Source organism: Peromyscus californicus, unplaced genomic scaffold (assembly GCF_007827085.1).
Source record: "Peromyscus californicus insignis strain IS unplaced genomic scaffold, ASM782708v3 Scaffold_23__1_contigs__length_62951481, whole genome shotgun sequence".
NCBI classification, from domain to species: domain Eukaryota; kingdom Metazoa; phylum Chordata; class Mammalia; order Rodentia; family Cricetidae; genus Peromyscus; species Peromyscus californicus.
The window spans coordinates 5,411,613-5,439,345 of NW_026294534.1; the positions used below are offsets into that span (position 1 = coordinate 5,411,613).

Sequence of the window (27,733 nt, forward strand, 5' to 3'; positions counted from 1 at the left end):
AGTGCTTTGCTAGGACTCTGTCTTGGCTTGAAGATGCTCACAGACCAGTAGGCAGATACACGCATGCTCAGCTAAGCAGTAGATGGGGCTTTGTGATTGAACATGTGCCATACATCACAGAAGCATAGGAGGGAGGCCACACATAGCTGGCTTTCAGATGAAGTAAGTATTAATCGTGGTAAAAATAATAGTAATGCTTATAACTGTTTTATAGACTTATAATTTATAGGGAATAATTGTAAAGTTGGGAATTAGGAGCAAACTGAGCTTGGATATAAGCATGAACCTTATGAGGCTTTGATGGGAGTGGTGGGGCACATTACTGGTTATTGTTCATTAGGATAACTTTTCACCCATCTTTGCCTACTTCCTAAGTAGAAATCAAATCAGTCTTCAGAGATATATAGTTTTAATATGAGACTATAATTTTTCATGCATTATCATTGGCTTGTTAGAAGTCAGCCCTCCTGTACTGTTAGGTACAAGTGGTCTTTGGGTGAGTGAGTCATAAGCCTGCCCACAGGCAAGGTTTTTAAAAAAGTGAAAGATTTATGCTATCTGAAGAAAAAAACCAGAGGATCAACATGTGAGTTTAAAACTAAGAGATCCCCAAATGGACCCTAAACCTTCAGAATGGGGGCCAACATAGGGTGGGACCAAGAGTGCTTTGGGAGGGATCCTCGATTCAGTACCAAAGGCTGAATGGTAATTCTGGGATATGGATGAGGGATGCCATCGTCCAGCATCCTGTGCTTTCTCAAGGCCGTGGGTCTAGATAGATTAGAGTTTGGTCAGTGGGACCAACTTTATTTCTAGCTCAAAAGACTCTTCCATACCATGCATATCTGAATCCCTAGTACAATACATCTGAGCTCAGGTTCTCCTATTCTGTGGCTTGAGGTGAATGCTACGAATGAGTGTCTCTAACAGTTGGCCAGAAATATTAAAGCTGGTGAAGGGTGGGCAGTGCTTTGAAAACCCTGACATAATCTCTTTGGGAAATTGTTGTTTTGTTTTGATGTCTCTCTTGAAATGCCAATTCCTTTATGAAAAAAATCCTAATGTAGAAAATATAAAATTTCCAGCTGACCCAAACTCCTCCAAATCCAAACATTGATTTGCCAAGCTTCTTACAGAGCCTTCCTCCAAGTTTGAGATATTCTGAGGCACAAGAGGCAGGATCCGTCCACCAACAGAAAGAGCACATTTCTGGCCTTTGCTTGTTTGTTTGGTGAGGCTGTCTTAGTGGTATCAGTCAAGTCTGTATTAAGGAATACCTCCCTCAGAGACTCTCCAGGTAGCTTTATTTTTCTTCCTAATGCTTATCACAACAAGCAGACATCTGAGTTGGTGTGTCCCTACAGAATACGGTGGGTGGGGGTCATGACTCTGTGTGTGTGGTGTGTGACATTATACATCATGATGATTAGGAATTTATTTTATTTTGCCTTTTGTATTTGTGTATCTCTCCATCAGAGCCTACCTTAATGAAAATAGACTATGCAATTAACCTTTTGAAATAAGGAACAGGTTTTAAATCTATACGTCTCCTAAGATAATGGCTTCTCGGCAGGGACTATCTCTTATTGACAAGCTTTGTTGACACTAAGTAAATGTCTTCAGAATCCAGACATATAACTTGATGGTGTTTGCCTAGCATGTGTGAGGCTCCAGGTTAAATTCCTAACACACACACACACACACACACACACACAAATAAATGTCTCTAGACAAAACCTGGAATAGGTAATTAACTGATGCTCAATTTAGAATAAAAGTTTTGCATAATAAAAATAATAACCATACTTTTGAGTTTATAATAGACAAAGAGTTTGAGTGTGTAAAACACATTTGTGAGTTAATCTGTGTAGTCCTTTTAGCATTTTCTTATCTGAAAGGGATGTGATTTCCTCATCTTTGTTTTAAATAGCTAAGCAGAAGTGGCATTATTAACTTATTTCAATAGAAATAATTCACCGTCTCTCTGAATGTGACAAAAAAAAAATAACATTGATCTACAGTGAGATTACCAATCTGTGGAACCTGACTAAAATGCAATCAAAACCCTGCTGTCAATGAGCTGACTTGTTGTGACACTCCTTGCGTATTCACAAGTGCACCAGCACCCTGGAATGACCCCAGACAAGGAGGTAGAATTTAATAGAAAACATTTGCTGGTGAAATCCCTGATAGCAGCTTATATCATTCCCATTTATATCATTCCCATGCAAAACAGCGCTTCTTGCATTCTACTTAAACATGACATAAAGTATTTCTCTTCTGGTCACAACCAACTTATCCTAGCAACCAGAAAACTAACACCCATCAAAGCAAAAGACTCGCCGTGCATTAAAGCTGTGCTCACCTCAAAAGTCCTAGAAGGAAGAAAGGAGAAAGTAGCCCAGTTTTGCAGTTTGGAAGTAAACAACTGCTTATCCAGATAACACTTATTTTGGGATTACAGCATGATGGTTGATTGACAAGTGCAGAGAAGGACATCTTGGTGTGCTGCTTGGAAGACGTGTGTCTCAGTTTGCTTCCTATTGCTGCAACAAAATTCCACCACCAAAAGCAAGCTGAGGAGGAGGAAAGGGTTTCTGTTCTATTTCTCAGGTTGCTTTTTTTTTATACAACACAGGCAGAACCACTTGCCTAGGGATGGCACCACCTCCAGTGGGCTAAGTCTTCCCACATCAATCATTAAGAAAATGCCCCCCCCTCCAGACTTTCTTACAGGCCAATCTGATAGAAGCATAGCATCTGCCGTGGAGGCTAATGTGCTTGTTTACCTTTACTCTCAGGCTCTCTATGGAGAATTTGATTGTCACTACTTTGTACCCTAAGAGGGGCCTGGGTCTGTGCCTCCCTGTAGCAAGAGTGACTAATCTGAGTCCTCGTTTCAAAAACATTCTCTATTGCTGTTGGATTCTTTAATTGTGAGACCTTTCATGGTGGCGTTGTAAGAATCACCTCTCACCAACCTCTTCTGTAGACCACCAGCAACAACAAAGACCAATAGTCCAAAATGTGGGCTTTACAATAGCCAAGTTTTCTTACATTTGACTGGGGCTCGGCAGCAGTGGGGCTCAGCTCATTTCAGCTATGAAGTTGGTTTTGCTTCATGGCAAAATCCAGGCTTCAGGACTCACTTGGGTTCAGGACATGCCTTTAGTGGGCCACATGGAAAAGATGGGCCTATTGTTCTCTCAAATTCGGTTGAAGCAGCACCCACAGGATGGAGCAAGACCCTATCTATAAGAAGGGTACATAAAACACACAGCAGAGTGTGCACATCCTACCTCAGTCAATTTGCCTTGTTAGCCCATCCCAAAACTTAGTGTCACAAAACAAAACTTTATTCTTCTTCCTTATTCAGTTGGCTGGGATGAGTGGCTCCTTTCCCACAGATGTGGCCAGACAGCAGGAGAGCTGGATGTAAGAGCATTTCTTCACCCACATTCTGGTGCCTTGCTGTTGGCAGAGTTTCTCTGTGTCTCCCAAATAACCATTCGGAAACGTATTATTTATAAATGACTGGCCATTAGCTCAGGCTTGTTACTAGATAACTCTTAAACTGTAATTAGCTCATATTTCTTAATCTACATTCCACCATGTGGCATTATTTCTCTATCATCTTGTACCTCCTGTTTCTTTTCCTTGTCTCACTGGCAACTCCTCTAACCCCACCCTTCTTCTTCCCAGTGTTCTGATTCTCCCATCTAACCTTATCCTGTCCAGCCATAGGCCAATCAGCTTCTTTATTAACCCAATCACAGCAACATATAAAGGACTGAAAAGGAATATTGCATACCTGACTGTCCCACTGTGGATAGTCTCTCTGGCAGAGCAGCCCATATTTCTTACCTTGGTAAAAAAAAAAAAAAAAAAAACTCCCAAGGGCCAAGAAAGGAAGCTTTGATCCTCCTTAGTTAAGCAGAGCAAGTTATGCTTCTGTTCTGTGAGGCATAATGGTTACAGCCAGTACAGACCTTCTCAGTAGAATAGAAGCAATTGACATGGTAATATTGAGACAAGGGAGACAAGGGATATATAGAAACAAAGGAAAGCCCTCTACAGCCAGGCCTCGGTCGTGAACAGACATGATTTGCATTGTTCTCCTGTTTCTACAATTAACTCCATGTGTTGAAAAACATCATACGACCAAATGTTTATGAAATTATAGAAGGAAGGAACTATCAAAGGTCATGTCACCTCCCTAAAAAAGCCACACAAGCATGTATACCTAAGTTCAACCCCAGCACCCAAGGAAAAAGGGCTGGGAACGGTAGGTCACGCTTGTCATCCCAGGTCTGGGGAGGCAGAGACAGGCGCATTCCTGGTGTTTTATAGCTAACATGACTAGCCTACTTAGAGAGCATGGGGTTCAGTGAGAAGCTGTCTCAAGTGTTTCCTGGGGAATGACATCCAAGGATGACCTCTGACCTACACGCTCACACACTCATATATACCCAAATGAACATGGGAGCATACACACACACACAGCAGAGAGATAGAGAGAAAGAGAGAGAGAGAGAGAGAGAGAGAGAGAGAGAGAGAGAGAGAGAGAGAGAGAGAGAGAGAGAATGCTTTGAGAAGTCTTTAAGCGACTTACCTTGTCTGACCTGGCCATCTTTCTCGGTGATCTCTTTACTGCTCTGCCTACTGCTGATGCTGTGATCCATATTGTTTTACTGTGTGCTGTGAGGCGATATGATAGTGCCAGAAACTTATGGCTCCTCCTCTGTTTCTGACCTGCCCTCTCTCCTCTTCCTTCTCAGTTCCTGTCCTTATCTGGCATCAGGAACCTTTTGTAGTTCAGTGAGAAGCTGTCCGGGTGGTGGGGAGCCAGCTCCTATTAGGGGGCAATTTAAGTTTGGCAGTGAGTGTTAGACACTGTCACTGAAGAGAGAGGCTTATGCTTCATGAGGTGACCGTATTTGCAAATGACAGAAGGATTTGTCCAGCAAGAGCCCCGGGATGACTGTATTATGCTTGGCCTCGGGGAGTAGCCAGAGCTGTGTTTTCAGATCAACACTGGGAGAAATCCTGCCTGGAAATAGCCTGAATCATTCAGCTTGTCGAAGCCACATGGGCTGATGAAAGGCTGCGCTGTAAAGGAGGCAGAGCCGTGATGGTGAGCAGGGTGTGGGGACAGGACTGAAAGGAAGCATACATGAGTTGACGGGACTCAAACTCCAGGGCCCCAGCTAGCCAGTGAAGCAGGCAGTCATTAGGGTTGCCGCCTGTCCCGAAACCATCCCAAAGTGTCCCTGTGGCGGGCTGCAGATGCCAGCCCCTTTCAACACATCTTTAATAGAAATGAGATTTATAAGGTCAGGGGGTATTAAAGCCTCTGAAAGTTTTGATTGGCCAACGATACATTTTCTTACAAGGCAACTTTGCCAAACTGACTGTAATCGTTGTGCCAAACTAGTTATGCTTATATAAGATTCAGTGTAATTGGGAATAAGGAAGGCCTTCAATTTTTCAGTGAAATATAAACTGAGAGAGAAGCTTATGTAATGGCTGGAAACTCATTTCCACTTGAGCCTAATCAGGTATGTCTTTGTTTATAACTTGGTTCACTGCTCAGTGGATTGTGGGTCAGCAGCTCCTCCATACTCTACTTCAACAGTCTGCAGAGCTTGTTTCTAAAGGCCCCAGCAGTAGGCACTGAAAACTCACAGGCCATGTGGCATGCTCAGCTGTGGCACAGGCAGTGTGGAAGTGAACAGGAGAGTGGGCGTTCAGCGCCCTGACACAAGCAGGATTGTGCACTTGGCCCAGGGCGATCGACCCGAATATAGATTTGTCCTTTCCCAGACAGCAGTGAGCACAGTGTCCTCTCTGAAGTGAGTAGATAGTAGTGGGTGATCGGTGCTGTTCGTGTGTTTTTTGCGGGGTCTGGAATCAGGCCTTGGCGTGGTTTGCAGCTGCTCTACCACCAAGTGTAGCTAGAGTTTTCCTGCCTTGCCCACAGTCAGGACAAATCTCTGTCACCTGCCAGTCCCACAGCTGCTCAGACCCAACCAAGTGAACACAGAGACTTATATTGGTTACAAACTGTATGGCTGTGGCAGGCTTCTTGCTAACTGTTCTTATATCTTAAATTAATCCGTTTTTATAAATCCATACCTTGTCACGTAGCTCATGACTTACCGGCATCTTCACATGCTGCTTGTCATGGCGGAGGCTGGCAGTGTCTCTCTCTGCCTTCCTGTTCTCTCAATTCTCCTCTCTGTTAGTCCCACCTATACTTCCTCCCTGGCAACTGGCCAATCAGTGTTTTATTTATTGACCAATCAGCAACACATTTGACATACAGACCATCCCACAGCACTCGAGCCATAGCTGAGCCCACAATGAATGTCTTCAATGCTCACTTTCACAATCTGGCTCAGACCCCAATTTCTACTCTTTCAGGTTTTATTGTCCCGTTGGGACAGTACTCACTCATTCATTCATCATTCATTTCTTCATTACTTATTCATTCACTTTTACCTTGTACAAACTTTTATTGAGTCAGAAAGTCATTGTGACTTGGAGTCACCATGAGCTGTAGCCTTGTGGGTCATGGTCACTGTGTTTCATGATGGAGAAGCCCTTTAGAGTAATTATTGATATTATGCAGATAATGGGTATTATGTAATTACTAATTGTTGTAAGGGCCAGAGCTGAAGCTCAGTAATAGAGCACTTGCTCAGCATAGACTAGGTCCCTGGTACTGCCAGAAAAATTATAATCAAAGGAAACCATTGACGTGAGGTTGCCTTGGCAATACTTTTTTGTGCTGTGGAGATGGTTCAGCGGATCAAGTGCCCTTTGTGAAAGCACAAGAACCTGAGTTTGGATCTGCAGCACCCACATTAAAAGCTAGACAGGGCAACACATATCCATAACCCCTGCTCTGTAGAAAGAGGGAAAACGTGGGAGGACTCCAGGGGCTCACTGACAAGTCTAGAGGAATCTATAAATTTTAGGTTCTCAAAATATTTTATCTGAAAATAAAAGGTGAAGAACAATGGAGAGAGGTGCCTGAAATTAACCTCTGACCTCCACACATGCATGCACAGGTAAGTGTACCCACACATACATGTATAAAACATGCATACAGCACACCTACACACTCACAAGTAAATAAATAAATACAATTGTCATGTGTTTTGCCCTACATAATGGTAATCTTCTAAAATGACCCTTCATCCATCATGAACAATTCAGTGCCTTGCTGGGCAGCCACCTGGGAACATGGCTAAACAATGTAGATCTTGCACTCTAGTCCTTGAGTGGCCAAGAATTCATTACTGCATCAATCTCAAGACTGTAAACACATTTCATTCCTCACTCTAAGCTTTGCCCAGAGTTGTCCAAAATAGTTCATTAGGGACTCTACACCCCAAATAAATGCAAATGTTAAAATGAGAAAAAAGAGCAATTCTGACAAGAAAATGTAGTCTCCCAGAAATTCCCTATATTTGACTACTTTAAGACCCCAGTGAAAAATGAAAATTCACAGACTAATATATTTTAAAAAGTGCGGAGATCCTCAACTCCAAAGGAACTGAAATTCCATGTCTTTTTATTTTGTACCCCCAACATGAATGCCAGGCTGAGGTCTTGTCTCCGAATTCCCCTGTCTGTTGTTTTCGGCTCAGTCTTAGTGGTTCTAGGTATCTTGGCCAAGGGTAGGGTTAAAGTCTCATCTTATTTCTCCACTAGATTCTTCACATTACCAGCAGACAGTTTGCTGTTAGGAAAAGGCCACTCAGTGTCAGTCACGAGGTTGTTGACAGATTGACAGCAAATACCTGTGGCGTGAACTATACTTGAGTGACTGATGCAATTTTCTGTGCAATTTCCTTGTTGAGCTTTGTATCTTGTGTAGGAACATAATACTTACTGATACCCCGTAGCAAATGTGCTAATGGCAATGTGCTTATTATTGCCTGAACAGTTTATGATGTTTACTTTGGTCCTAACTATTTCCCCATAGAGCCGTTCATTAGATGCAGGCGCTAATGGTCCTGGCTGTTGTGTCTGTAGTTTATTTAGTAATATTACCACTTTCAAGCAAGTATCCTGAACCATTCTCTGAGGTTGATTTCTTGCCACATAGTAGCTAAACAGAAGTTTATGAATTCACATTTCTGCTTTATATGAAAAAAAGGCTGCGTTTTCTGTTTCTTTCTTGGGTTTCTGACATGCTGAAGGAACTAAATACGTTCTCTGAACACTGTGAAGTCAGAGATTAATGGTGCAGCAAGAATATTGTTTAACAACAAAAACATCACATCACAAAAGACAATTGTATTGATCTCATATTTATGTAAAAGACTATGTTTAAGTTAGGAAAGATCGCAAGTAGGGCTGACCCACTTTACAGAAAACGTGCGAAATACAGAACACTCCACCGTACTCCTGAAAGCCCCCACTTCTTAAACCTAAAGTCTGACTTCTGTGACAGCTCAATTAGTAAATATTTACAGTATAGGAATGAATGCCATCCACTTTTAGGAGTATTTAATTTTAGAATAGAAGTAATATGTGTTTTTGTCAAGAAATCTATAGTCTTACAAAAACATACTGTTTTAGGATAAAATTATATTTGTAAACTTCTGTCTTTTTTCAAAGATCTAAATGACTAAATTATTTAGCTCTATGTAGGACTTGAATCTACAGCAATCAAGTATTGAATAACTTAAGCTATAAAGGAGCCATTAATATTCTCAAAACAATAACATTTGTAGGAAGATGAGTGTTATTGATTAGAAAGGAAGACTGTGTGTAGTGCGTGAGGGAATCAGTAGGAAAATGATGGTGGTGCTGCAGTCTCAACAACTGCTGAGTGGATGAGGAGAGGACCAGAATCAGGTCATGACACTATGACACTAAATATTTAAGTTCCATTCACCAGCACCGTCAATCCAAGGAAGCATGGCTGAAAGCTGCCTGCTTTATTTTGAAGGAACTTCTATGAGGCCATCAGCAGATGAGGAAATGGGATAAGGCAGGAAAACAAAATTACACTTTCGCTGAGTTGTTTTCATTGATGATGACCTGCATTTCATTTCAACTCTGACATTTATTAAATTACCAAGAAGAGTCTTTTAAAAAGTAGCCATCACATAGAAAAAAAATAGATCCATTGAGCTTATGTTGGGGGCAGGCACACATGCAGAATGATCCTTTTCTAAACCCAACATGCCCTACTGTTGAAGCCAACACCCTTGCAGTAATTCCATTCCCTCCCTTGAATTAAACATCTCAGAACACAGTAACACACAGCTGCATGTTGACATCTGATCTTTGACTCTGCTTTGTCTATGACTCCCAATGGAAAGAACACACTTTGATAACATCCCAAATGCATTTATTATTTTTCTCATTGCTGTGGAAAATGCCCCACAAAGACAGTTTAAGGAAGCGAGGATTTACTTTGCTGTCCTGCAGCTGTGTCCACTGTGGCAGGGAAACAGGAAGGTGGGCATGGGAGACATCTGGTCACATTGTGTCTGAAGTCAGGAGGCAGAAAGGTGAATGCTGGCACTCAGCTCCCTTTCTTTTTCACTCAGCCCTTAGGATAGTATTGCCCCACTAAGGAAGATCTCCTCATCTTAGTTAAACATCTCTGGGGATGCCTGACAGGCACCCCTGATGTTTGCCTCCAAGAGGATTAAAATCCAGTCTGTTTGGCATCATGTTGACCATTGACACTACCTACGGACTCCAGCAATAGCTTCTGCGTCCTGTGTCTCATTTTGGGCTCACTGGCTTCATGGTGCAGGCTCTATGTTTTCCCAGGATTTGGTGCCTGCTTGCTCAGAATGGTTAATTTGCACAGCCCATGTCAGATTGTTACTTCAGGAATGGGATGATTAGAGTCTTTCCCATTCCAACTTTTTCTTTATTATAAGAGAAAAGACAAAGAATTTGCCAGGCAGTGGTGGCGCACGCCTTTAATCCCAGCACTCGGGAGGCAGAGGCAGGTGGATCTTTGTGAGTTCGAGGCCAGCCTGGTCTAGAGAGCGAGATCCAGGAAAGGCGCAAAGCTACACAGAGAAACCCTGTCTCGAAAAACCAAAAAAAAGAAAAGAAAAAAAAAAGAAAAAAAAAAGACAAAGAATTTTGCTCTTCCAACTATACGGACAGCTTTTCACAGTCATAAAGATGAGTTGGTCTTCATCTTGATATTCTAGGGGACACACTATTGTCTTGTACTTATTTTGTACTTCCCTAATCTCTAAGGCCATTTCACATCTGTCTGTGGGCTTAATCACCATCCATGTGTCTTTGCTGAACTTTTTGTCCCAACATCTTGCTTAATATTGTGTTGGGTTCTTTAACGGGTAAAGTTCTGTGAATTTTCTGATGGTCTATTTGCATTAGTTATTTCTTTGTCAAATAGTTCCTCTAGCATTGTGTTCTATCTTTGGTGTTGAAGAAAACACTGTTTCCTGTCTCAGTGTTGGAGAAAACACTGTTTCCTGTCTCAGTGTTGGAGAAAACACTGTTTCCTGTCTCAGTGTTGGAGGAAACACTGTTTCCTGTCTCAGTGTTGGAGGAAACACTGTTTCCTGTCTCAGTGTTGGAGAAAACACTGTGTGCTGATTCTTCTTAAATGTTTGGGAGAATTTGCTCCTGAAGTTGTTCAGGCCTGCAGATTTATCTGGAAGGTCATTCAGTATGGGTTCAATTTATTCTCATATTTCAGACTTTTTCATCATGGTCATTTTGGTAATTTGTAGTTTTTGTGCTATCTGGGTTTTGTCAGCTTGACACGAAAAAAACCCTGAAAAAAAGGTTTTGTTTCTCAACTTCAGCTGAGGAATTGCCTCCATCAGATTGCCTGTAGGCAAGTCTATAAGGGAATTGTGTGTGTGTGTGTGTGTGTGTGTGTGTGTGTGTGTGTGTGTGTGTGTGTGTGTGTTTCTACTTATCTTTTGAGAACTTCATATGTTTTTTATATTTTGATCATGTTCTTTTTCCTCACCCAATTCCTCCCAGATCCTCGCTTCACCTCCCTACCTATCCAACTTCATGTTTTATTCTCTCCATCTTAGAAAAACAAAAACAAAAAGCACATACACAAAAATGGGAGTCCAATTTGTGTTGGCCAAGTAGTCCCGAGCATGGGCTCTGCCCTGCGGCTGACAGAGCAGTGTCACTCAAAGAAAACCAACTTACCCTCTATCTGCCCCTGTTAGCTGCAGCTTCTTGGCCTAGGGTAGAACTCGTGTGATGACCCCCACCCCGTGCCTGCAGCTTCCAATCCCAGGGTTGCAGGTGTAAGCCAGCGTACCTGGGTTTGTGGTTTCTGAGGAACTAGTCTCTTAACCATGTTGTCATGTGTGTTGGCTACCCAGAACCCTCCCTTATCCTCCTTTTCCTGGTCTAGGGTGTGTCATGTATTTCCATGCCTGATGGGGGGATTGGCGCTTTTAGGGAAGAAGCCCCAACAAGCTGGGTTGGCCAGCATCCCAACACACAGAGGACATTTATTCCTGGTGGCCACATTGGAACGAGGGTCAAATCGAAGTGACCTAGTGACCTCAAGTTCCTTTTCTGGTTGCTAACATGAAGTTTAAGTTCTGAAAACAGAAGAGGGACTGTGCAAAGGGCAGTGTACAAGCACAGGAAAGCCACCCTGGTTAAGGTGTGGTGTGCTTGGTCTTAGCTCCAGTCCTGTACAGTGACTGGGGGAGTCCTCACTGGTCGAGGGGACGAGCTGGTTCTCAAGAGACCATGTAGCCTCTCCCTCTTGCACAGTTGCTGTCATCTTGCATGGGTTTGTTCTGTCCAGAGAGGTTGGGCTCTTCCTAGAATCCAAAATGATGGCAAGGCTGGAAAATGAACTATCTGTGTGCCTCTGACATTGAAGGTTACACAGACACTCCTTGGGTGTTTAACCTGCCTACATTCAGAAGGAAGGAAGGGAACCAAAGTAGATAGGGCAGACAGACACACAGTGAAGACAGAGGTGCCAGGCCCTCATCCTGCCTTTGGGTCCCTGGGAGCCTGAGAGAAGAGTCATTATGCTTCAACCAGTCAGCTTCTAAGTATCGGCATCAATATGGCCCGTTTTACTTCTTTGCCCTCTAGCTAGAGTTTCATCCGTGCGTGTATTTATTCAGAGAAACAGCCCTTGATATTATCTCTATTGTTTCCTGTCAAATAACTGTTCAAAGCCATGTCATTGACCTCTCAGACTTGAGTATCTCTTTCCTGCTTCCTGTGGGTTTGTTTAGTTCTGCGTCTTCCATCCTAAGGTGGGCGTCTGGCTAGCAAAGTTGGTCCTTTCTTCTGTTTCAACCTAAGTATGCAGCGCAGATTCTTACTGTTTGATTAAATAGCACAGAGTTGAGGGGCAGTTCATCATTGCTTCAGTATCCTGTGACCTGGGTGTAGACACTGGTGCCATTGGAAAAACACTCCCAGGAAGCCTCTGCTTCAGGCTCAGTCAAGGATCAAGACCAGAAACTGCTGTGTCATGGTGTGGAACTGTCCCACATCACACAGAAAGTCCTGTGCTAAGGACCCATAAATGCTGAGCCCTTTCCTAGAGTGGAAACTTCTCTCCCACAGAAGTGGTGGTCATACAGGCCAGGGACATGGATGTTTCCTTTTCCTGTCAACCTGTAATACACAGATGCAGGCTGGGAAAGGAGTAGGAACCCCAGGCTGCAGCCTGGAGGACAAAGAACAGACCTGGAGACGGGATGCCCCTGGAGAGACTGAGTGCCAGAGAAGGATAGAAAGGCACTCAGTAAGAGTGACTCTTACCCTTCCTTTGCTTATTTACTTATTTGTATAGCATGTGTGTTAGAGCAGTCTGCCACAGCAAAACAAGGCCAGAGTTCCAGAGACTTGCCAGAGTCTGTGTCCTCTTTGCACACATTCTCCCCAAGAGCTTGGAAGGTGTGTGGCGGTAGGTGACCCTTCATGGACACAGCATCACAAGGGCGCAGCTGGAGCCAGCAGTTCAGTCTCACCTTCAATTTTAATAGATAATCTTATGAAATTAGCCATGGAAGGCTGATATTTTTCTTCTAGTATTTTTAAGGTGTTAATCTTCACTCTCGCCTTTTCCCAAGAAGAAAACTGGCCGTGCTCCGTGACTTCACTTGTCTGTACACAATGTGCCTTTCAGTTCTGTGTGCTTTGAAGATGTTTTTTTCTTTTCATTTGTTTGAGTAACTTGCTCGTAATGTCTTTGAGGGAAGTTCTTTCTGGCTTCCCCATTCTTGGTTTTTCAGATCTTTGACTTTTGGCGTCTTACAAATTCAAAGCAATTCTATCAATAACTCTACTATTTTTTTTTCTTTCCTCCCCTCCGTACTCTCTAAAAAATTACAATTCCCTGCATGACGTCCCGTGCAGCTCTCCTGAGCAGCCCATGTTCTCACGTGGTCTTCTTGCTTTGGTTCCTTCTTTCGCTCGCATCCATGACAGTCTTTAAGTGCACTAACCATTTCTGAACTAAAGCAATCTATGCTTTCCTCTAATTTCAGTTTTTAGAGTTTTTGTGGTGATTATTTTATTTGTGCGCCCCAATAAAACTTATCTGGAGATCAGAGGAAAAAGCCAGCCACTATATTAAACATAGAGGTCAGGCAGTGGTAGGACATGCCTTTAGTCCTAGCATTCGGGAGGTAGAGATTCATCCAGATCTCTGTGAGTTCAGGGCCACACTGGGAACAGAGCCAGATATGGTGGCACATGCCTTTAAATCCCAGTGCTAGTTAACCATAGAGGTCTGGAGGTCTGTACAGACAGACAGGAAGTGATAGAGCTGGGAGGAAAGAGGAAAGTGATATAGCTGGGCGGAGAGAGGAAGTAAGATGACAGGGCACAGAAAGACTGTAGGCGTGAGTATACAGGAAGTAGCTCTCTGGAGGCTGAGGAGTTGGTAAGGTGAGGTTGGCTGTGGCTTGTTCTATTCCTCTGATCTGTCAGTTTTAACCCCAATATCTGACTCCAGGTTTTTTTATTAATAAGACCTTTTAAGATTCACCTTACAAGTTTTCATTTCTATAAGCTCAAGACAGACCTTTTATTAATTCTTCATGTTTTTAAGGAGGTTTCTATCCCTTTCAGTGTCTCCTAACTTGGGAATTTCCTTATATGTGTTAGTATTAGTGGATGACTTTCTCTGAGGTTTCAGTGTTTGGGTTTGGTTTGGTTTTCTTTTCAGGGATGTGCCTTTGGAACAGGCTTTCAGAAGTTAAGAATTTTTTTTCCTGAGGTTGATTCTGCTCTTCTGTTTCTCCGGGTCTTGTATAGTTTAGTCAAGAAAGTATACAGTTAAACAGGGTGCTACTGGAGCTTTTCTTTTCAGCTTTCTGTTAGTTAACTTTTCTAGTCACTGGGACCAGTATCTGGTAAGGAGCAACTGAAGGCGGAAAGGACTTGTTTGGGTTGTGGTTACAGGGGCACCGCCATCCAGCATGAAGGGAAACATGAGGCGGCAGCCCCTCGGCAAGGCTAGCATGCAGCTAGAATTCTCATCTCCTCATTTCTTACTGGAACAAGAAGCAAAGGCTTTGGGGTCTGGAAGTAGGGATAGGCCCCAAGTCCCCATAACCCACTTCTTCCAGTTAGTTTCCACCCCCTTAAAGGTCACGCTACCTTAGGAAATAGCACCATCAGGTGGGACCAAGTTTTCAAGCATGAGCTTGTGGGTGCTCAAGACATTACTAGCACTGTCACACGGGGTCACAGTAGCTGTCCTGGAGGGTGCACTCTTCCATTCTTCTGATGCACCACCAGTGACTGCTCTACCCGGAACACAGGCACGCTGGAGTTGTTACCTGGTGCCTGAGGGCAGCCCTGTGCCCTCCCTGTCCCGGCTGCTGGTTCCTCTGATCCTTCCTGGGACGTAGGAAGCTCATTTAGACGCATGCACTATTGGTTTCTGCTCAGGACGTGAGGCGACACTGTGTGGATCTCTTACTTTCTCTTTGCATCTCTCTCTGTCTCTGTCTGTCTCTGTCTCTGTCTCTGTCTCTCTGTCTCTCTCTCTCTTTTCTGATTCTCTGTCCTGGAAACTGCTTGGACATTCTCACCTTCCACCTCCATCTCTCTACCGTGGAGAGACTTAGGATCTCATTGGCTTCCCCTCTCCATAGGGAAGGCTGGAAACTCTCCCATGATGCAGCATTAGGGCTAGTCTGCCTTGCTCTCTGTCTCTAGATCACTGGACTCAGGAACTGGCATCCACTGTCCTGAGGGGCACTGCTTGGCATTTGTTATTTAGTTGTATGTTGTGTGGGGATAGAGACTGTGAACTTGGCTGGGTTTGGTGTAATCCAGGAGACACAGCTTTGGGCAGTGTCTAGGAGGGCATGTCGAGGTAGGTTTACCTGAATATGGGCACCCTGAATGTAGGTAGCTCCTCCTGAGGGCTGGGGTTCTAGATTAGCAAAATGGGAAAAAGGGAAAGCCAGGTAAGCATCACCATTCAGCGCTGTCTCTCCTTTCTAGCTGTGAGAGCAATGTGACCTGTCACTGTAGGCTCTGCTTCCATACCTTCCCACTGGGATGGATGATAGCTCACTTCTGAACTGTGAGCCAAAATAAACCCTCATTGCTTCAAGTTGCTTATTCGGTGTTTAGTCACAACAGTGAGATGTTAATTAGTAAAGAAGTTAATCCTGATAGCTGCTGACACATTCCTGTGATGTCTGGTTCCTGTTGGGTAGACACGTTGCCTGTTCATTGGTCCTGGGCTATCCTTTGAGTCCTAGTAACCCAATCTTACAGAAGTCCTCTCGACATTGGAGTTTACATTTGAATATTTGCATTAAGGTAATTTTTACAAATGTGGATGATGGTGCACTACTCTGCTCTGATTATTCAGATTCTATACACTAGCTTTTTCTAAACAGATTTATGTCTCTATAAAAATTAGCATAGAGCAGCTGGTATTTTATAAGGCGACGATGCTAGACATAGGTTTGGGGTAGGAAGTGGGGGCGAGCACTGGATTTGTTTAAAGTTGCACTGGTTTTAATTAAGTTAAAATTAAGCAGCCCAGACATTGTCCAGGAAGCCGGTGACTGTCGGCCTATTCTTGGAGAAATCTGGGTTGAGGGTTTCAGTCACCAAATGGTCAAAATTGTATCCTTCTATGCAAGGCCCTGAAGAGAATCCTGAGCACTTGTGAGCCTTGTTCACGAATGTGCTGCCTGCCTTGCTCACAATAGAATTTAACAACGGGGAAACTTCCCTTACTAATGGCATGATGCTGCTTCAGGCTAGGGTGCTCCAAGATGGTAACATATCTTAAGAGATTTCAGAATTTATAAGTAAGTAAAATAGTAAGCTGTGCTTTTAAAAAAAGGTACTTTGAGAATTTCATACATGTACGTGACGTGTAACATGTTTTGAACAGGTCTACCCCTAATCCCTCCCCCCCAGTTCTCACCTAGCACCAAGCCCCAGTGCTCTCCCCTCCCAACTTGCTGTGCTTTTACAAACATCCTGGGGTTCACGTAATCCTGCCTGCATGTGCAGAGGTGTAGGACCCTCTCCTGGAGCCTGGTAACACCTCAGAGCAAGCCATGGCTGTCACTATTCTTTCTTCCATGTTACTCTGAAATCTACGCAGTGAAAATTGCCTGCCACAATCCCCAGATATTTATCAGGTTAGCAATAAAGCTCATGAAGTTAATATGAAAACAAAATGCCTCTGACCTTTGTTATACGCTGTTGGCATTTAGTGTCAGTGGTCATGGAAAATTGTATAAAATTGCATACTAGCAGTGATTCATGGGTTTTAAACAGAGGACACTGTGAAATAGATGTACCTTGATTATCCTCACATATAATCAATTTGTCTGTCTAATGTTTCAGTTAGGGTTTCTATTGCTATGATAAAATACCATGACCAAAAGCGACTTGAGGAGGAAAGGGTTTATTTCATCTTACACTTATACATCACAGTCCATCATGGAAGGAAGTCTGTCCAAGGACTCAAGGCAGGAATCTGAGGTAGGAACCAAAGTAGAAGCCATAGAGAATCACTCCTTACTCTCTTGGTCCCCATGGCTTGGCCAGCCTGCTTTCTCGTACACCCCAGGACCACCCACAATGAGCTGGGCCCTCCCACATCAATCCTCAATCAAGAAAAGGCAGGACAGGCTTGCAAACAAAGCCTTCACATGACACCATAGGTACGCTTCTCAGTGTAATTCCCCGATGATGCATTTACCATCCAGAAAATGAGCAATCGTAAATAAAATCAAGCAAAGTACAACACTATTGAGACTCCCCTCCTTCACTTCCCTCTTAAAGGTCTTTTGTTTCTTGTTCTAAATCTTACCCCTGGGGTCTTTTAGACCTGAAGGTTAGGAAGCACCTTCATTGCTGTATGCCTTATTGATTAGTGTGAATGCTGATCCTAAATATGGCTGACACTGCTGTCAGTACAGAAGAGGCTGCCATGAGCATGCTGGAGATGTCGACTTGAAAGACTAATGAACTTCCAGGCAGGGAAGAAGGTAGAAGACAGATCTGGCAAAGTGGAGTCCAATGCCAGGGTGTGAGGAGAACAGGGGGTACAGGACTTGATGGTTTTGAGAAGCCCTGGGGAGATCTACCTTGTGCTACCTGTGGGCATTCGGAGTGTCAGCAAGAAGTATGAGAAGTGATTCTCACGTTCCCATGCATGAGTTAAGTCCTGAGTTTATACATGGCTGCTTCGGCCTTGAGTGTGTCTGAGGTGCTGAGGAAAGACGGAGGAAGGATGCAGAGACTGAAGCGTGCTGACCCAGCTGGGATACAGACTGTCCCCTAAAGGCTCATCTGTTGAATACTTGGTCCCCAGCTAGTGACAGGATTCGGGCATGACCTGGAAATGCGAGGAGGTGGGACTTAGCTAGAAGAAGTAGGTCACTGGAGAATGTCCTTGTGGGCTTTGTCTTGCCCTGACCCCTTCCTGGATCCCTTCTCAGTGCTTCCTGGCTGTCACTGTGTGAAGACCCTTCTCCACCACACACTTCTGTTGCCATGATATTCTGCCCAAGCCTACGGGGCCAAGCAACCCTAAACTGAACCTCTGAAGCCCTGCACCAGGCAGTGTCTTTGTCCTGTAAGTTGTTCCGGCCAAGTATTTTGTCTCAGTGTTAAGAAACCTGGCTAACATGAACGTGTACCTCGAGTAGGGAAAAAAGGAGGATGGTACCTATGAGAGTAAAGAATTTATGAGGTAGAGAAGAGGGGGAAATTAAGAATGGGAGGGTAATCCACAAGAAGACGCAGGTGACAAAACATCAGGTTTTCTGGAAGCAGAAGAGTGTGATGGGAGACCCTGAAATGCTGTAACTACTTTGACTTAAGAAAGCTCTTTTCTCTGTAGACCTGGAGTGTTTTGATGAAGGGTTGTATGCACAAAACAGAGAAGGTTGCCTGCAGCAGTTGGAGGCTGTTCTGACAGGACAACCTGAATGCTCTCTGACCACCACACGGAATTGCTCCCATCCCTTGTTGGGTCCCTGTGACCACAAGGCTATTCTGCTAAGGTGGGATTTCAACTGGACAGAATCATGATTGACACAGGAATGGATTAGGAGTACATCTCACCATTTCTGTAACAAGGAAGTGCACAAGAAGTCTATGCCAGTTCAAGTGAACCTTCAACTTATAAAGGTTTTTATTTGCTGGTGATAGAATTTATTGGCCCTGCCCAGGGAGGATGTCACCAGCATTGCTATGGACAGGGCTTACTTGTATTCCACATCTCAAGTTCTCTGCAAAAAAAAAAAAAAAAAAAAAAAAAAAAAAAAAAAAAAAAAAAAAAACTGTGAAAGGACCTAGTCAAATGCAATCGAACTCCCACCTTCCCAGGACTTGTTAATGCCCAGAGGGCCCACGGGAGCCCCAGCTTTCAGCTGAAAGGACTCCTGAGTAGCTAGCTCTTGTCTACTGTTGTTCATAACCCCAACAAGTAGTACTCTTGGTGAGTAATTATTGGAAGAAATAATGCAAGAACAGAAGAAACAGGGTGAAGCTTTTTTGCTTGACAAAAAGGTGGGGTATGCTAATGAGCATCCAAAGACCTTTTATATATTAATTCCTCCCAGGCTGTAGGTAGTGTCAATTTTTATCATTTTTTTTCTTTAAGACTTCCATTTCAGGGCTGGAGAGATAGCTCAACCAGTTTAAGGTACTTGTCTTCCAAGCATAGGGACCTGAGTTCCCTCCCCAGAACCGAGCTGGGCATGATCGAAAGCCAAGCATTGGGGAGGTACAGACAGGAGGGTCTGGGGCTTGCTGGTCGGCAGATTAATCTATTTGTAGATTTGGGCCAGTGAAAGCCCCTGTCTCAGGTGGAAAAAAAGTAGGTGACTCTTTGGTTTTCCTCTGGTCTTTACTCACATGTGTACATGTGCTGTACACACGTGCATGCACTAGCTGCACACTCACAAACACATGTGTACACAAAACCTTCCCTCCAGACACTTGAGCCTATCTGTGAATAATGATATCACTACATTCCTAAGGTGTTTAAAATGTCACCCAGCTTTTGTCCCTTAGACCTTTCTTTCTGACCAGTGTTTACAAACCGTAAGAATAAATAACCAAATATTATATGACAATTCGTTACACAATTTTCTCACCAAGCATAAGCATCCTGGATTCAAATTCGTAATATGGCTGAAAAATCTCTCACTATTGCTGCATGAGGCAAAAGTAATCAATTGGTAGTTGAATGGTCCCACAGTTCACATTAATATTGTTATTATATTGTCTTTTATGAGAATTGTCTTTTAGGATATCAAGATTCAGTTTCCCTAGTACTTAATGCCTCACGGATAAATGTTGATTTTTTTTTTAACTTTGCAAGTATTTGCTGCATGCTTTTTGCTTGTTTTGTTTTGTTTTTTGAGACAGGGTTTCTCCATGTAGTTTTGGTGCCTGTCTTGGATCTCGCCCTATAGACCAGGCTGGCCTCGAACTCACAGAGATCCACGGAGCTCTGCCTCCTGAGTGCTGCACTCACTTAAAGGTGTGCATCACTGATGCTCGGCTTGCTGCACGCTTTTTAAAATCAGTACTTTCCATAAGGAGCCTAGTCAAGTCTACTAGCAGAAGCCTCAGTCTTGATTCAGCCCTGACACACAGTGTGGCTGTCCAAGGGAAGGTCTGTTCCTCTTGAAATAGTACAATCTGATCTCCATGCGAGCCTTGCTCTGTAGAAAACTCATTCCATCCCAAGCTTCTTAATGGCCTCCTAACTGAGCATGAGAGCACTAGTCATACATTTCTTTGAATTGTGTGATTTCTGCAGTGGCCACAGAACTTTTCAGCCATTCTCAAGAACGAACTTGTCTCTTCTGTAGGGGGAAAAACAACCCAACAGAATAACAAACACCCTGATAAGTCAATGTACCTGCGTGAGCTTCCTGTTCCTGCCCAGAAACAGGTCAGAGTGGCCCTGGTGAATATTAGATTAAGGAGCAAATTGCCTTAGGAATGGGGTAATTGCATCTAAACTGCACAGCTTCGAGAGGTCTCTCATTTGGGCTTAAACAAGAGAACATCTGTTCTTTTCAGCTCAACTAGACAGGCTGTTCCTGTACCTGATGCATACAAGCTATGGCTCGGGCAGCAAATCACAAAACGCACAGAGGATGAAGAAATAAAGCCATCAAATTGAGTGCACAGAGCTGGCTGTGCTCAGTGTCCTCTGGAAAGCACGGCTGTCTCCAAGGTAGCAGGACCGACTTCTGCAAAGACTGCTCGCTATTCCAGCTCCATCCTACAAAACTGACATCCAGAGAGAGGCGTGCTTTAGACACTCACCAAGCTAGAAGGCCGGAGGGATGGGTGGGGATAAATACTCTGGGGCTACCTCAGGCCCAGGGGCTAACCTGGCTGAAACAAACCTTGCATGTTGCAAGGCTGCTCCAGAAATGAACTTAGTGACATACCTCCTCTAGTGCCATTTCATCCTTTCCTTCCTTCCTTCCTTCCTTATTTTTATTTATTTATTTATTTTTTATATTTTGGTTTCCTTTATCAGTGGATTTTTAGGAATTGGTTCTCTCCCTCTTCTATGAGAGTCCAGAGGATCGAACTCATGTCTTCAGGCTTGGCCTCAAGTGCCTTTACCCTCTGAGGCATCTAGCCTGTCCTTCATTCATTTCTGGAATGAGTCAAATGTTGTTGTATCACACAACCAAGATAAAGGAGTAAGACCAGCTTCAACTCAGAGCTTAAGAACGTCGTCATGGAAACTATGGCAGATGGTCCAAAGCTGTTTACTGTGTGCATAAGGGCATTTCCTATCCCAGAATCTGAAATATAACAGCATTATTCTTCACTATTCAGCTCTCAAGTATGCAGTGTGAGAGGCCCTGGGTTTGATTCCATGATGTCCATGATGTCCATGAAAACATGGGATAGAGTTAAAGTTGTGTGTCCAAGCAGCTTGTCCTGCCATGGGGTTTTGAACAATATTCAGTGGGCATAGTAATGACCAGAATGAACGTGGCTATGTGTAGCTCGTGGCCAATCATACATATCATCTTCTCATGCCACACTTTTATGTAGACTACCCATCAGAACCTGGGCAAAGGTGCCCGTAGAAGAGGATGTGACACTCCCCGTGGTACACACTGAAGGGAGGCCAGAACATTCTGGCCCAGCGCAAGCCTTCTGCGATTCCACGGGTATCTTCCAACCCACTGGGCTTCTGACAGCTGGGTGTGAGTGGAGCCAAATCTCATCCCAGATGTTGTGCTTTGACTAACAGATAAATGCCTAACCTATGTGACCAGGTAGACCCTTAGTGATAAGAGCAGTCCCTGCCACAAGGGGGTGAGGAAAGTCAATGGCTTTGATCTCTTGCTTGGACTTTGAGGGAATTGCATGGAGGTATGGACTGTGGCCCTTGACCTTCTCTGCCACGTCAGTAGTCCTCATTTATACATTATTCCTTATGTCGGTTGTCTTTATCCTTCCAAGCATAAAGCTGAAATTGTAAGATCTTCCTTCTGCCTACATCCCTGCTAAGCAGGATCTACATTTAGTGAAGGATCCCACCACTAGTTCGTGGTTCTGCCAGAACCCAGCTCTTGGTGTTATGTTGCCTTCCTAAATGTATCCTCGGATTGTGAAGACCCATGGAAGACCCGAGATGACTTGCAACCACCTGAGAGTGTTCCTGGACTTTATAGCCACCCTGCCAATCTTCCTCAATCCAGTCTTCTCTTCCTCTCTGCTCCTTTGCAAGTCCAGGGAATATTGTAAAGGACGGAGAAGCTCCTACTTGTGCCAGTCTCCCAGTCCACACCACACACCGGGTGGCTGGGGATGGTATCGGAAGCTGGCTCTTCTCTCACTTGCTCCTCGACACAAATGACCATTTCCCCAGGGACGTCTTATTCCAAAGCACCAGGAGGCAGGGCCTGCATCTGGGGAGCCTGTTCACACATTCCATGGCCTCTGCTCGAACCCCACTCCCAGACACTCATGAGCCAGAAGGTACATGGAAAAGACATTCATGGGAAGAAAACAATGTGTCCTTGCTTCTACCCAAGGATGCCATTTGCTTCTAAGGTGGAAGGAGGAGGATTATCACTTCCTGACAGATTTCCTTCCTCTTCCTTGATAGAGCCCCGCACTCTCCAGGGTGAGCTTGGGCAGGACTCAGGGGGATCCCAATCAAGGTAAACGTGAACTCACAGCCAAACACTCCAGGAGTCTTGCAGGCAGTGGGAACTTTATCTCTGCTGACCTTCCTGTAAATACGAGAAGGTGTGTAGGGCCCCAGAATGAGAGGAGACCCAGAACTTCTGTCACTGGCTACAAAATGAGGCCACGGGAAGCACGGGGTGAAAAGGAGGACACAGAGAACTGATTCATCTGGATGCAGAAAGCCCTGTGTGGGTGTCAGGATGCAGTGAGCAAACCAAGGCTGAGTTAGATGTGTGGCAGGCAGGTGGGGTCACTGCTCTGAAGTGAAGGGAGGGAGCGGTTGACCAAGCATACTCCATGTGAGAGACACTTCCACAGCCTGATCTGCGTTTTCACATCCTTGGCCTTGCACGAAAATCACGGATGCCTGCCCCAACCCTCGATTTGACCCCCCACTCCCCAGGCAGTGATAGTCAAGCCCACTTAGGCTCCCTCCCATCCTCCTCTTTCATGTTTTCATGGTTCGTGGCAGGTCTGTTGCTAGGCAGCTGTGCTCAGCCCAGAGACTGCTGGAAAGAAGCTAGAAAATCCCCCTCCACACCTGTGCAGTGTTTACCGTTCGCAAGAACACGGGAGCAAAGCCAACATCCGGGGAAGTCTGCAGAGGCAGCCAAATGCAGACTTCTTCAACCAGACCAGACAGCCATGTTGGGACACCTACGGTGTGTGGAGTGGCCATGCTGTGACCTTGGGGACGTCCTCGAGGGGATGGATTCTAGCACTTCTAAAATGCAGATATAGAAAAATGAGTGGAATGTAGGCAGTGAGGGCTTCCAGGAATGTCAGGTATCTGTAAGCTGCATTAATTTTCCTTGCCTTTGCAAAATGGGACACCCCAAACTTTCACCTCTGTGTAGCCCACAGGCTTTTGTGCTTTATTTGTATCAGGGCATGTCGAGCTCCATCCTCCACCTTCCCCAACTTGCCCTTCATCCTCTGCTCCCCAGATCCCACAGCCAGTTCTCCACAGTGACACGTTCTAATGGCTGCAGTGTTCAGTCCAGACTCTGCCTTGCTGTCTTCTTTTCCCTGGGGCATCCGTTATGCTCTGTGGCTGTGATAAACGCTGAGACAAAAAGCACCTTGGGGAGGAAGAGGTTTATTCCAGTTTACCTATCGTAGTCTACCATCGGAGGTAGGGTGGGAAGCCGGAAGCAGGAACTGATGTAGAGGCCGTGGAAGGTCACTACTTAAGAAACCTCAGGACCACCTACCCAGTGATAGCACAACCCACAGTGGACTGATCCCTCCCTTATCAACCACTGATTGGAAAAATGTTCCACTCACTTGCTTCCGGGGAACCAGTTGAGGTACATACACTTTTCTCAGGTGACCCTAACTTGTGTCAAGTGGACAAACAGCTAAGGAACACACTTTCTTCTCCCTCCCCTGTGGTGCCTGCCTGCCAGCCTTCCAGTAAGTTCTAAGGACAGTCTCCTTTATCATGTCTGTTCCTCAGGGGCTGGGGGTGAAGAAGAAACTAGTGTTTCCCAAACATTTCCTGGCTTATAATGACCATAAAGAGATGTATTTCATAAGCTCTTGAAATTAAAAAAAAAAAACAAAAAACCAACTTCTTTTCTGAAACACAATCTTCATCCAGGAAAGCCATGCTTTACAGTTAAGTAAAGGCAGAGAAAGCAGATCGCTACCCTACCACACCGCTGATCTAGACATTTCCTGGCAGGATAGCTTGCTCATAATAGATGCTCAATAAATATTTATTGAGATAATTAAAATTTTAAGGGGTTTCAGGAGCCAAAAAAAAAAAATCGGAACTTTCACTTTTACAACAGAACTTTCTTTGAGAGTAAAAGGAAAAGTCAATATTCAACAAACAGAAACAAATTCACAGGAACTCTTGGGGGTTAGTTAGAAAAGATAGCTTAATTTACTTAGCTTGTATTTTCCTAAGAAAACAATTCTGCTACCTCCTCACTGCCTTTGAAAGTTGTTATTTTAAAACCTCTACATTAATCCCAGTGAAAACACAAATCCCCAACTCTGTGAAAGGGGATTTCAGAGTTGTCCTTTAAACTAAAAGGAGCATTGACCTGCATGAGAGAAGTGCTTGCCTGTGTCCTCCCTTCCTGGGGTCCTTCCTAGGACCTCCCGGAATTGGCTTTTCTCTGTGTCCTTCGCTTCGACCTCTTAAAACACAGAGACCTCACAGTGAGCCCAGTGTGGTGTGGCTTTTTCACACAGGATTCTGGACGGCATTGGGTTTCTGTTGGTTTTATTCCATCACACTCACGGTGCTGAGAGCTGAAGAGAGATTTGTGCTGGGTTCCTTGACGTGGAGATGGCTCAAAGTACCCCTGCGAGAGATGTTCTCAGGAGTGGGCATCCAGAATGCAAGAAGGCAGGGCAGACAGAGGGCAGAGAGGGCAGAGAGACACACTGTACACAAAAAGAGGGATGCATGGAGCCTCCAGCATGGAGACTCGTGGGGGCACTGAATACCGAGCACTGGAACAGAAATGATTCAGTTTATAAAATGGCCATTCCTGCCCTGCCCTGCCCCATCTTCAGAAGGTCATGGCAGTGGAGGAACCAGCCACAGATAACCACTTGGCATACTCACAGACAACTGTCCGTGCCTCTGGCCACACCCCACCTGAAACTCCCCTTCTGCTCTCAGTTACACGGTCTCGCCAATGCTTTCCTGGGACCCTCAGTTCACAGTCTCCCTGACGCTTTCCTGTGAGTCTCGTCCACTGAACTGACTGGACTTCCCAGTATCCCCCATCTCCACCCAGGTCACCACCATGTGCCAGTTTCTTGGCCTCATCTTTACTCAAATCCCACTCTGTCACAGTCTGCTGATGCTTGCAGAGTCAGATATGGTGGCTCCTTTTGCATGTCCCTTGCTCACAGGCTCCATCGAAACCAAGTCCTACTGGTCACTTGCAGGCCACTCTATCCTTCCTTGCTGTGTCCACCTTTTAAATTCCTCTCAGTGAGCCTGGATTGCTGGCTCCTTTCTTACAATCACTTTGACCTCCTCCATGTTCCCTGAGGAGGGCTGCAGATGTCCACCCTCTTCTTCTTCCTTTTATAATTGTTCATAGATTAATTGAGCCTGAATGAGGGGACTTGGGACCACAATTCTAGATATAAAGTCAAGTCACCATTGTCCCTTTGTCCTAGTTCAGGGAGATGAGAAGAGCAGGCTAGCCAGGAAGTTGTCTCTTATTTATATCCAGTTGACTTCCAGTAGAGAGCACATGGGAGCTTTCACATAGGGCCTCCAGGAGATGGAGGTGACCTGCCTGGGAACCACAGTGCAGAGGTATGGATGCTAGTCCTGTCTGATGGTACCTGTGCTCTGGACCAATGACAGCTGTAGGTGCCCTGCCTGCCTCAGGAAGACATGTCCAACTGTGGAAACACGTGACTATGCCTTCTACTCAAGAGACACCATCACAGGTGACACTCGAGCTACACAATGCACAACTTCTTAAATCACAAGAGGAGAACAATCCTCACCACACTGTCTCAGATGATGTCTTCGTCTTTTCTGCTGAAATGTCAGGATTATTCCATTTTGAATGTCAGAAGAACAATCGAAAGAGAAAAGAGCAGCCAGTGCAGGAGTGCTCGTTCTAACTTGTTCAGACACTTGAATTATGTCAATTGCATTCTTGGTTACAATGAACGAAGTTCCAAAATGGGATGAGGTGATTATCAGTGGGACTAAAAAGATACTTTGAGTTATCTAATTTCACTGTGTCTACCTGGACTTTCCTGGGGCATCAGTTGATCGACATTTTATACAGATTCTGCTTTGCTGGCAAAGGGGCCCCAGTCACCTGGAGGTCAGCAGACCAAGGACCCTTCTCCCACCCACATGCTCAGTCTCATGACAGTAGCTGTTGATCTTCTATGGCCCATGGTCTCTCTTTGCTGCTCTGGGATTGTCTGGGTCTGGCTTCTAGGTCTCAGTTGCATTTAGCAATGTCAGGGGAGAGGCCTGGAGTCCGGTGACCCTGGTTTGCCTCCATCTCAGCCACCCATGAATCACCACTTCTCTACAGCTCTGCCGGGGCTGTACACCAGGTGGCTTGAAGCAGAACTTCCTTCTCAAGTATCCCAGGCTACTCATCCAACATGGAGGTGTGGGCTTGGTCATGCCACCCTGAAATGGAGTGGGCTAAGGGAGTAAAAAGCTCATTGTAGCAGATGTCAATTTTTCTGCAGCATGTTTTAGGTGGAACACTGAAGTATTATAGAAAGATTAACTAAAAATATGTGATTTGAATTTCTGTATTGAACTCCCATGAGCTTGCAAAGCCATTCAGCGTGAGAATTGTGAAGGCTGAGTACAGCGCGATGCAGGTGTGGGGCTCTCTGGGTATTTCTTCTGTTACTTCCCACTGTCCCCACCCCCTTCCTTCGGTGACATTTTACTTATGTGTCCAATCAAAAAGAGTAAGTACAAAATTTTTAGATAAGTTTCAGTGGCCAATATAATTTTGAAATGTTTGAAAATGCTATAGGAAACCACACCATTGCTGTGAGTCTGAAACGGAGAGTGGAACTCAAACATCCATAGATAATTTCTAAAAATAGGAATGTCCGGTGGGAATTTAAAACACTCAATACCTCATATATCGGGAGGAGGCTGGTCTCTCTCCCTTGAAATAAGAATCGCCACTGTTTTAATATTTCTTTACTGCAAACTAAATTTATCTTCAGGTGGTCATTTAAAAGATGCTAGGATTTCTTAAAAGGGTGGTTTCTTTTCACAAGGCCAAGCCAAATATTTAAATGGCAACCAATAGATCAGTTTTTATCCTCCTCTTCCAATTTTGTATGAATAAATGGTTTGTGGCATCATGTGCCAGTGCCACTAATAAACAATATAGCTGACTCATTTTAAGGAGAGAATTTTCTCTGTAGAAGATAAGGGTTGTTCACCCTTGGCTGGCATGTGCCTTGCGGATGAGATATTTGGGGGTTTCCGGATAAAATAAAAGAATCTCAGACGCGGTGCGACCAGTCAGCCCTGTTGAGTCTGGCCATCTGTTAACTG

General features: G+C 44.5%; 1 protein-coding gene across 1 annotated transcript in view; it reads left to right on the forward strand.

Moving 5' to 3' along the window:
- Myo16 (myosin XVI) overlaps positions 1-27,733 on the forward strand; it is a 394,847-nt gene that overhangs the window by 269,929 nt on the left and 97,185 nt on the right.